The 11056-nt window shown below is 47.3% G+C and overlaps 1 long non-coding RNA gene across 1 annotated transcript; it reads right to left on the bottom strand.

The window, feature by feature from the left end:
• Positions 1-7900: 7900 nt before the first annotated feature.
• LOC144766769 (uncharacterized) lies at positions 7901-8774 on the bottom strand. The gene is made up of 3 exons (XR_013597921.1): positions 8715-8774; positions 8468-8616; positions 7901-7950 (listed from the first exon to the last, which is right to left on the bottom strand). It is a non-coding gene; the product is annotated as an uncharacterized LOC144766769 (long non-coding RNA).
• Between the last annotated feature and the right edge of the window lie 2282 nt (positions 8775-11056).

The following is an 11056-nucleotide window of genomic DNA, read 5'->3' as shown; positions in this document are numbered from 1 at the left end:
GTTCACTTTCATTAATTTACATTTGCCGCGTGGCGCCCCCTCCCAGGCCACTTTTGGCCCCGTGGACCTCATCCCCCAGGGCCTGGCCTCTCTGTTGGGGACCGTGGGAGGAGCACATCAGTGATGTCATCAGTGATGTCATTGAGATGTCATCAGTGATGTCACTAGTGATGTCACCAGTGATGTCATTGACCATGTCATGAATGATGTAATATGTGACGTCATTAGCAGTGCATTGCAGGGGTGCAAGTTATAGTTAGCTCAGCTAACTATAACGGCTGAATTTCACTGGTTTTGTACGAGTGAAATGTCCAATTAACAATAATGTGCCTGAAACCTATGGTTTTTTCTGTGAATTTGTAAGGTTTTTTAATGCTAATTTTTAACTATAACATGCCTGAAACCAATGATTTTTTCAGTGAATTTCAATGTTTTTTAAATGCTAATTTCTAACTCTAACTTGCCTGAAACCTATGGTTTTTTTCAGTGGATTTCAATTGGTTTTTAAATGCTAATTTCTAACTATAATGTCCCTGAAACCTCTGCTTTTTTTGTGTGAATTTCAAAGACTTTTTAAATGCTAATTTCAAATTATAATGTTCATTAAACTATGTTTTTTTTCAGTAATTTAGAATTTGTTTTTAGTAATAGTTTGTAACTTTAATATCCTACAAATAGTATTTGTAATTTGTTTTGTGTGTTTTTAAAATAATATAATGTCTCCTGTTATCTTAAATATTAATCTATATTTTTTTTTGAGAAAGAAGTGGAGTCGCGCACTTATCTTTACCTATCTCAGTGGATGCGCGGATTCAAACTGCCTTATTGGTAAAATCGTGAAGGATGCGCGTTTTAGCCAGCCTACTCCGCTTAGGCTTACAGGGAGGGAACTACAACGCTACATGTCCCAGGTCTTCCCTGTAGTGATCTGCTGATCATATGTCTAGTTGTCAGCATGCCACAGCCACTCCCTCAGGGGTGGTTTACACCCACACCACACCCATCCAGCACAGGCATCACAGGACATGTAACTCTGCCAATAAAAATGGCCGGGCACACGTGCTCAACGCCATTTCCAATCTCTATCTGGGTGTGTCCGTGTGGTTATTGTTTATGCATGAGGGCCTAGGGACCTATCACATCACATTCTTCACTGCAGGAGGTGACATGATGGCATCCACACAACGATATTCAATCATAAAGGGCCCATGACTTGAGGTGCACAGAGTTGGTGGCAGCCGAGGCACTTTGGCTGACACTGGCCTCCCACAACGTGGTGATGACATGAGATGCACAGAGTTGGTGGCAGCCGAGGATCTTTAGCCGACACTGGCCTCCCGTCACATGGCGATGACTTGAGCTGCACTGAGTTAGTGCCACCAGAGCTGAGCGGGTCTGCAGCCTGTGATGATGCATAGGCCTGGATAAGCCATCCTGGCAATCAAGATCCAATTTGAATTGTGAGATTGGCTGTACTGCATGTATGCCAAAGGCAGATGGCTGTACAGGCATGACTCCTCGGTGCGGTGCAGCAGGATGCGCTGGGTGTCTGTGTGGCTGAGGAGGTTGCTCCGGCACGTGGTGGGGCCTCTTGGAGACACGCCGGTGGTGGCAGGTGAGCATTGAGATCTGGGTGCGCAGGGTCCGGTAGTTATCGCTAAGCGGCGGACTGGTCTGGGAACCCGGGCTGGGATGATTGCGAAAGCTGTAGGAATCATGCACACTTTCTGAGAAGTTTGCAACAACATTAGTGTACAGGCCCCTGCGGTCCAGTTCTGCCTGCACATTCTTGGAATGCATGTGGTTTCTGTTGCGGTGATTCTGTACAGTGTCGGCAGGGGCACAAGTAGTACATATGTGCAGTCAATTGCACCCAATATGTGCAGAAAGTCTGTTATGGTGTGCTTACCTTGCTTTGTCTCCAGCTGTTCCTGTGCAGTGTGGGTGAAGTGAACATGCAGGTGTATCAAGCTGAAATGAACCATGATTCTTACAGGTATGATAAATTCTGCATAATGAGACCGTAACAGAAGATTGTGTGGTTGTAACGTTCTTTTTCTTTCCTACGAAGGATACGACCACACAAACTTCTGTAACTGACATTTTGTGCAGGATTGATCATACCTGTAAGCATTCAGGTTTGTCCAGGTGCAATACATTGTACCATATTACGTTTGTGACCATACTAACGCTTGACCATTGTCTTCATTTATCCAACAGATTTCTGAATACGGAGTATTGGGATTTCCAGGACGATCCACAGTTATTTTGATCCACAAGTTGTCCTGATGATGTTCCCTGTTGGGAATGTCACTTGTTGTTTGATGTTTTTGTGTTGTTATTTTATGTTTTTCTAATAAAGTACTGTTTTTTCACCACTGTTGACTACTAGACTTCATGACCTGGTGCAACCCTCTTTGACTACAATCTTGGATCTGGAGAAAAGAGGCATCAAGCAACCACTGGGGTTGGGGTTGGTTGTGCAGGAATACTACGAATTGGGACAAGCGGGTGGTGCGGAAACAGGGGCCCTACGTTGCTTTTGTGGACATGCATCCAAGACGTGTGAGGAAGTTTAATAGGGCTGGATGTGAGACTCCTCTGACTCTGGCAGTTGTTAGTAAGAAAGTACCAGAGGCTAATAGGTGCAGCACAGCCAGCAGCTTTGTCTGCAGAAGGATGTTGATTGTCTGCTGTGTTGGTACCGTCAGCCTGTGGGCAATGTGGCAGTGTGCACCAACTTGAGAATGGGGCGATAATTCTTTTGCCACTTTTGCTGTGCTAAAGTGCTGATAACTCAGTGATAAATCCCCACTGTTGGGTTATAGGGTGACTCTAAAATGAGCCCTTGGTGGTGGTGATGTACGGAGCATCTGAACCAATCAAACACTCAAACCCAGTCAAAAGATCTGGGTTTAATCTATCACCGTTCTTTAGCCCACTTCGCCACCCCAGTCCAGACATGGCCATATGTAAATCAGTCTGACCCTGTGCCTCATGGGAACAGTCCAGCCCGAACTGCCAAGCCATGCCATCCCTGGACCGGAAATAAGCTTCCTAGGACCGGTTTCTGGCATTTCAGCCGTCTTCAGCCAGGCTTGCTTGAATCCAGTGGAAAAGTGAGCAAGGGACTCACGTCTGAGCATACCCTGCCAACTTATGGCGAACAAAGCGGTACAAAAGGGGGTGGTGATGTATGGAGCATCTGAACCAATCAAACACTCACACCCAGTCAAAAGATTTGGGTTTCCGTTCCTTAGCCCACTCTGCCACCCCAGTTCAGACATGGCCATATGCAAATCAGTCGGACCCTGTGCCTCATGGGAACAGTCCAGCCCAAACCGCCACCCCCGGGGCTACAAAATAGATGGGTCGAGGGCTCAAAGAAATCCCCAGCCCCGGGGATCGCCACCCCCAGGGCTTCACTAGTAAATAGGCGGGGGCTCAAATGCCTCCCAAAGCCCCGGGGACCACCACTTCCCTTGGGTCTTTGTACATTGTGGGAGGGAGGCCCTCGAGGGCCCTGGGGTCCACCAGGGCCAGCTCCTGCAATGTCCCGGGGTGCTCACCCCCGGGACACTGCTGTTTGATATGGCAGGGTGGGAGCCTCGTGGTAGAGTTGATATCGCATGTACATCCTTTTCTGCCTGGGTTCAGTGTTGCCTGATTGGGATTGGTGCATAAGATATTTACATTTGGAGGCACCCGGACGGCACCCACCCACTGCCAGAAACTGTGTGGGTGAAGTCTCTGCCTCATCATAACAGCAATAATAGTGGCTCCCAATGACTCATTGAAAATGGATTTTAAGCTCACCCTGTTCCTCCTTGACTGCGTTGTATCGTCAAGTGTTGCCTCCCGAGTCGGACCAATCAGAGCAGTGTCCCCACATTTCACTCCCCCAGCTTATTGCGCAGCTGCAGCGCTTAGTCGACTAAACAAGCAAGCAGCATGTAGCGCAGCGGCAGGCCTCTGTTTTAAACCAAATTTCGGTAAGTAAGTAATGATTTCGTTTTTTAACAGGCACTAACTGTAGAGCTAATTATTTGGTATTTTGAAAATGAAAGCATTTTTGGAAAGGGAGCTGGGCAGGGTTGGGCGTGGAGATGGCCCTCTCTACTTCTCTGGGTTCTGGAATGCCCACAATGCCGTCTCCCAATTAAATAGCCACAAAGTATTTAGTGAAGCCCACACTGTGAAGCGTTTCACAAAACGTGAAACAGCAGTGTCTGACTGGGATCGATAAAGAATTGCCCACTGACGAGCACAGAGCAGGCAAATTGTACATGGGGTTTTCGAACGCCAGTGCCTGCTGCTCGCGCCATCTCTTAAGGTTAATTCGAAGAATTGTGTACTCCTTTTGCTCCTAATGTACACAGCGCTCCGTCCTCTCTGTTTGCTTTCCTCTCTGTTATCCAGAGGCCCCTGGGGAAATATGACGGCTTCCCTACAGCCAGCACCTCTGAAAAGCTAGAAGAGCTGGTAAAGAGTCAGCCAGGGGTATTACACCACCTGTCATACAACTCAGTACTGAAAAAGGCATAAAGTGGAATCAAGAATATGCAGAATTTAGGGTCAGACTGGGACAGAAAATATGCGCAGGCACTAAAGTAAAAGTTGCCCTCATTAATGAATTAGTCAGCTAGAAAATAAACTAATGTATGCAAATTGAGGCACCTTTGAACTTGTAAAGAAAGCAAAATAGGTACTTTTAAGATATGGAAGTCCTCGTGAATTTGAGTTTGCTGTAGATCATGTTTGGTTCAATACCAGAGAAATCAACAGTAAATACCAGCCCAGTAGACCATAAAACACGCCCACAAACCGTCCAAAATGGTCCATACTCTAACCTGTCAGAGCAGCCCATCACTGTCTGATTGTCCTATAGGCCGGTCCGAGCATGGCAGCCTTGGCATTCTGCACGCTGACATTCAGTAACACCAACCATTGTCTTATTAGTAAAACTTTGAGCCCCGGCACTTATTCTTTTACAAATTAAGTACTGGTCATCCGACTTCTGGTAGGTTTTATATTTTTAGATTTTCCTCTTCCTCTGCTTCTTCACTACACTCTGGTCGCTGTAGTACACGTGTGTAAGTAGTGTTAGTATGGGTTTATACTAGCAAATGCATCATGTTCCCAGGGAGGGCGACCTCTCAGACGCAGCTCATGCAATGTCTCGGGGTGTGCATTCGCTGTACATTTGTGTTTTGTATTAGAGGGCTTGTGCATGGCTTCCACCCTGTGATAGCAAATACGTGTTCAACTATTTGAAGCAAGAGGAGGAAAACCTTGTATCGCTGTAATAGAGGGGATGCAGATGGTAGAAAAGGAGAGAAACGAACAAAAAAAACAGACGGGTCTGACAGTTCTTTTAAATGAGGCCTCTTGTGGGTAATGATCCGTGGCCAATCCAATTATTGTATTGCGGGGTCTCTGTAGGATTGGGGATCTAAATGTCACATATGAATTGGGCGCGGAAGGGCACAGATATGTTTTGTAGTCTAGGAGAGCGCCACCTTCCCGGGTATTGTTTACAAATTGTTCGGGGGGGTTCGAGGCCAACTTAAGTCCGGGGATCGCCATACTCCGGGTCTTTATTTAAATATGCAGGGTGGGCCTCGGCAATCCCTGAAGCCTCGGTGGTCCTAGGTAGAGCCTTATTTGTTCTGTAATCACACGAGCAATACTTATGGTGTCATAAAGTGATACACTCATAGAACATTTGCAGTTGTACAATTACCCAGGCTTCATTTGTCTAACAGTTAGTTACATTATGTTTTGTAGGTGCACTCTAATATTAAATAATGTTGTCCTTAAATTCTCCTATAAACAGATGATTATCACAATAAATAATAGACAAGTGTTGTCAGAAAATGAAGACCTATACACTCAGTTATTTATTTTAAAAAAAGTAACCTTTATTAAAACAGAAATAAATAGGTATGTAACTTTAATAGAATAGTATAAAAAAAACGTGGGTTGGACTTCAGTGGAAGCAGCGAAGGAAACCTGCAAGACAAAAATGAAACCTAAGTATGTCTGCTATGTGGAAGAGGTAAAGAAAGCTATTTCGAATGACCACAGTGAAAATGGAAGTGAGGGGGTGGAAGGGAGAAGGGGAGGGAGAGTTAAAAGAAGATTGGGAGGAGGGGACAGAGCATAGGCCTATTGCACTCAGCCCTTAGTGTTTATCGGCGATAAGGGGATCATAATATGCCCTTGTTAATTCCTTTGGAAGCTCAGGTTTTGGTGTGAACCTGGGATTCTTTGGGAATTCACAAGGGCATATTATCAACCCCTTATTGTCGCTTTAGCTGCAGTTTCCTGTCGCTAAATTGGTGATAATGTTATCGCTGTTCTTTGATAACATAGTCCTACATTATTAGCTAGGGGAAAATCGCTTGCATGCACCGGTGCACCCAGGGTGCTGCACCCCAACCGCTTCCCCCACTCTGTGCTCAATTGTAGGTCTTGCACACTGAGGCTTCACTGCTCACCTGCCACCACTGGTGTGTCCCACGACGTGTTGGTGCAAGCCCTGAGTCTGGGGTACTTCTGTATGGTAGACCAGGTCTCCAAAATGGGACGGTGTCTTGATATTGCCATGGAAGGTGTTAGAATGCTCAGGGCATCATTGCATGGAGAACTCCCGCTTAGCCCTTTTTAAGCAAATCAATGGAAGTTCTGTACAGGGAGGATTAATTTAATGGTGGAAATGTCTAGAGGTAAATGAAGGTTTATTTTAGGCTTGATAGAAAATATGAGTTGAGTACATCCTTCGTTTTTAAAGTACGATCAACCAACCAACTGTTAGTGGTACTCGTGGTTCAAAGAGGAGTTGGAGTGCATAAGAATACAGAAGGTTAAATAATAATATGTTATGGCAAGGTTTACATACAAAGGAAGAGAGCGCATGCTAGAAGCATAATGTTCGCATGTAATGCAGTGGCGGGAGCCTGTGTGCATGTACACTCAGTAAGGAGCTCACTACAGTGTCCTAAAAGCCAATGCCACATGTCTGTAGGGCAGCGCTACCCGCTTGCTCAGGTCTAGAGTACGGTCCAGCAGGTCCTTAAAATTAGACCGATGTGACTGAATGAGGTCAGAGATCACATCATTACGGACAGCAGCATCGCTTTTTTGCACGTGCGCACTCAGGGTGATGCACCCTACCCCTCCTGCAGAACCGCTCTCAACAGGTATCTGTAGGGCACTGCTGCCCGTAGGCTCAAGCCTACCTTATGGTACAGCTGGTCTTTAAAATGAGACAGAGATGTGACTGAATGAGGTCAAAGATCACATCATAACTCATGGCAATACCGCTTATTTGCAGGTGCCCACTCTGGCTGCTGCATCCCACCCCTCTCGCAGCAGCGGGCTGAAGAGGTGTCTGTAGGGCAGCGCTGCCTGCTAGTTCAGGCCTACAGTACGGTCCAGCAGGTCTTTAAAATGAGACAGAGATGAGACTGAATGAGGTCAGAGATCACATCATTACGCACTGCAATATCGTTTGTTCGCACCTGCGCAGCGAGGCCGATGCACCCCACCCCTCTCGCCGCACCACGCTCAATTGGAGGCCCTGTGCACCTAGGCCGCTCTGCGTACCTGCTGTCATTGTTGTTTGAGCAAACACTACAGGTAGTAGTGCTCACAATTCAAGTGGAGTGTTGATTGTATGAGACTGTACACCTTATGGATCCCTTTTGAACACGAAGGAGAACTGGTTTCACAACTTAGAGGCAGTGTTGTCGCCGTTCTTGATAAAATGGCCCTCTAAGTTAAGAATGAGAGAGAGGAAGAGACAGAGAGAGAGAAAGTGTGAGAAAGAGAAAGGAAGAGATGGAGAGGGAGTGTTGACACTGGAAAAAATCTTCACAGCTCACCTTTCTGCCACCTGTGTGTGTCCAACCACGTGCCGAGTCATAGTGCACCCTCAAGTTTAGTGATCTGAAAGATAGTATACAATTACTAATTGCAGAGTACATACAACTGCACACGCATAATTCTCTGTTTCACCTCTGCGCACCCAGGCTGCTGCACCCCATCAACTCTCACTGCAAGGAGGTGTCTGTGCGCTCTTTTGCTCCCAGGGTGCTGTATCTCATCCACTCCCACTGCCCAGCGGTGACTTCCCATTCCTGCACACCCAGACTGCTGCACCCCACCCACTCCCACTGCCCGGAGGTGAGTGCCCATTCCTGCGCACCCAGACTGCTGTACCCCATCCACTCCCACTGCCCAGAGGTGACTGTCCGTTCCTGCGCACCCAGACCGCTGCACCCCATCCACTCCCACTGCTCGGAAGTGATTGCCCGTTCCTGCGCACACAGACTGCTGTACGCCATCCACTCCCACTGCCTAGAGGTGTTTGCCCACTCCTGTGCACTCAGGCTGATGCACACTATCCACTCCTACCACCCAGAGGTGACTTCTCGCTGCTGCGCAAAGAAGCTTCTCTGCTCACCTTGTGACACCGGCACGGGTGAAAGAGGGTCCACCACGAGCCGATGCAACCTTCTCAGGCATTGTCAGGATGGCCACGCATCATCGCAGGTTCTACAGGCGTTGAGCTCTTGTGGTATTGGGGGGAGATGCCAATTCGTGAAACACAGCCTGTTGGATAAAAAGCAAGAGAAGATTGTGCGTCATGCATTCATCAAAGGAGAGAGGAAGAGAGAGAGCGAAAGAGTGAGAAAGTGACACTTGCTCACCTTTATGTCACCGGTGTGTCTCCTACCATGTGCAGGGACATAGCGCACCCTGAAGCCCCTCTGAAAGATAGTAGAGAATTAGTAATTGTAGGAAAGTCCAGTATGCAGCAATGAAAACACAGAGACGGTAATTCTCTTGATGTGGATTGATCCTCAGAACACGTCTTTTATGCAGCAAGTATAAACCAAGAATGACTGAACCCCCGTTAATTTCTACTTCCCAACCTTTTCACATTTAAAACATAACATTCCCAAAGTGACGCGAGGCAGCCACGAGCTGTGAGAGGAATGTCACGCTCGAGCCTGCATGCTTCGATGCTTGCAACACACCATACCTCCTTAAAAACAAGCATTTGCAATTCAATAGGTCTCGCATTATTAAAGTTTGAGCTACTGGCATTGCTAAATAATGCAACACCAATAGCTCAAACTTTAATAATGCGAGATCTATTGCATTGCAAATGCTTGTTCTATGAAAGAGTTCAAGTTAAAGTGATATTGCAGAAACCATTATGGATGACATAGATGTTTTAACAGGAATAACATGAAGGAAGATATTATGACTGGTAATTGCCACTATCTTAGTCTGGACTATAATAACACTGCCTTCTCCTCCCCCTCATCCCCCATTAAAAACACAACCACCTGCACGGTCCCAACTATTTTAATGGGCGTCGATTTTCTAACAATTACTAAAATATTCTATCTTTTGTAACTAGTTACTGGCCTCCAATTTGAGTGAAATGCTTGTCAAACGTAGTATTCTCATGGTCATTCATACCTGCCCTGCCAAGTCAGGTCTACAATGCTTTCCGTCCCCAACGCTCCCCCTCGCCCTCCTAAGGCGATTGGTGCCTTATGACTTAGATGCACTATCTGTGATATTAGGCACTTAAACGTTCATGTGACCAGTGGTAGGCAGCACTGCTACTTAGCCACCCTGGTGTGAGTATCCTGGGCACCTCGCTCTGAAACATTGCATGCATGCTTTACCTGTGTCCCAGTACGAACCAATGTACTCAAACCTGGTTCCCCAAGTGAGTCAAAGTTATAATCTATAAATGTTTTCCGTGCACGCAGAGGAAAAAGCACCCTGGGATATCTGTGCAGTGCTAGATGCACTCAAGGGTACCTCCTTGCTGCGCTCATCATTCACATCCTTCATGCCTTCAAGCACCCATTAACACCTGTTCTAGTTTAAACGTGTAGAAGAGTAACCTGCCCGCCCCGGAACTGCAATATGCTCTCTTGTTGGGGGCCAGCAATGGAAAAGGGTAACCTACACAGAAGAGAAGATCCCTCCTGAGCTATCATGAAGGCTTGGGTGTGGGAGGCGGTGCGGGGGCTGCTCTGACCCACGTCATCAGCTTCGACAGTACGGAAATGCTTGCACTGTTCATAAGGTCACCTCACACCTCACCCAAGGGCTGGGCGTCACTCACTTGTTTCCCCGATGATAATATACTTGAAAAGGTACACATAAGCCATAGTACTGCCGCCCACTGGCTGCTGTTGTGTTTGCCTCAGGGCAGGGGGGTCGCGATCCTTACTTCAATCTCAACACGCAGATACGGTTGAGGGGCAGGCCAGTCCTGAGCAGTGGGGGAATCAGTGGTGTGCGCGCACCACAGAGGAGCGGGGGGAGGGAGCGTGGCAGCGAGGCAAAAGCGCACTGCTGTGCGTGCTAGCCACCGTCGGGAATGGGCGTTACAAATGCGGGACATGCGCCCGCCTTTGCTCAATTGCGTGACTTTTTTCTTTTTTAAGACAAGTGAAATCTGTGTGGTCAGCTTTGAAAACCCCATACAAAAGGTCTCTTGCTGCGCGTGCAGTTCTGCGTACTGCAAAATAGGCGCGAGCCCTAAAAAAACAGAAAGGAAAGGTTGTCAAAATATGATGGTAAATTTAAGGGTACAAAGTATGAAAATAAATACTCCACTACTTTGCTACAGATGTGGGAGCGACGGACATTTGGCCGACTCTAAAAACTGTCCTGCTACTGGAAAAAAAATCTAAATGCAATAAGACAGGGTATATACTACTGCATATGCCTAAATTGCTGTGTCGCCTTTCTGTAGCCAGGCTGCTGCACTCCATCCACTCCTGCCGCCCAGAAGTGTCTGCCCGCCGCTGCGCACCCAGGCCTCGCTACTCACCTTTTCGTGGGCAGTGCACCCTCCACATCATGCAGCCCCGCTTTGCAACCAAGAACTCATGCACCCATCATCATCGCAGGTTGCTCACCCGCTCAGTCCTTCCGGTGCTACAAACTCAGTGACCAGTGAGGCCACGCACGTGGCGTTAGGCCCCCGTGTTGCATGGCTCAGGCCTACACTGCGGTC

This window comes from Lissotriton helveticus, chromosome 7 (assembly GCF_964261635.1).
Source record: "Lissotriton helveticus chromosome 7, aLisHel1.1, whole genome shotgun sequence".
Lineage (NCBI taxonomy): Eukaryota > Metazoa > Chordata > Amphibia > Caudata > Salamandridae > Lissotriton > Lissotriton helveticus.
The sequence above is the reverse complement of the archived record's forward strand: the minus strand, read 5'-3'. Positions and strand labels throughout refer to the sequence as shown.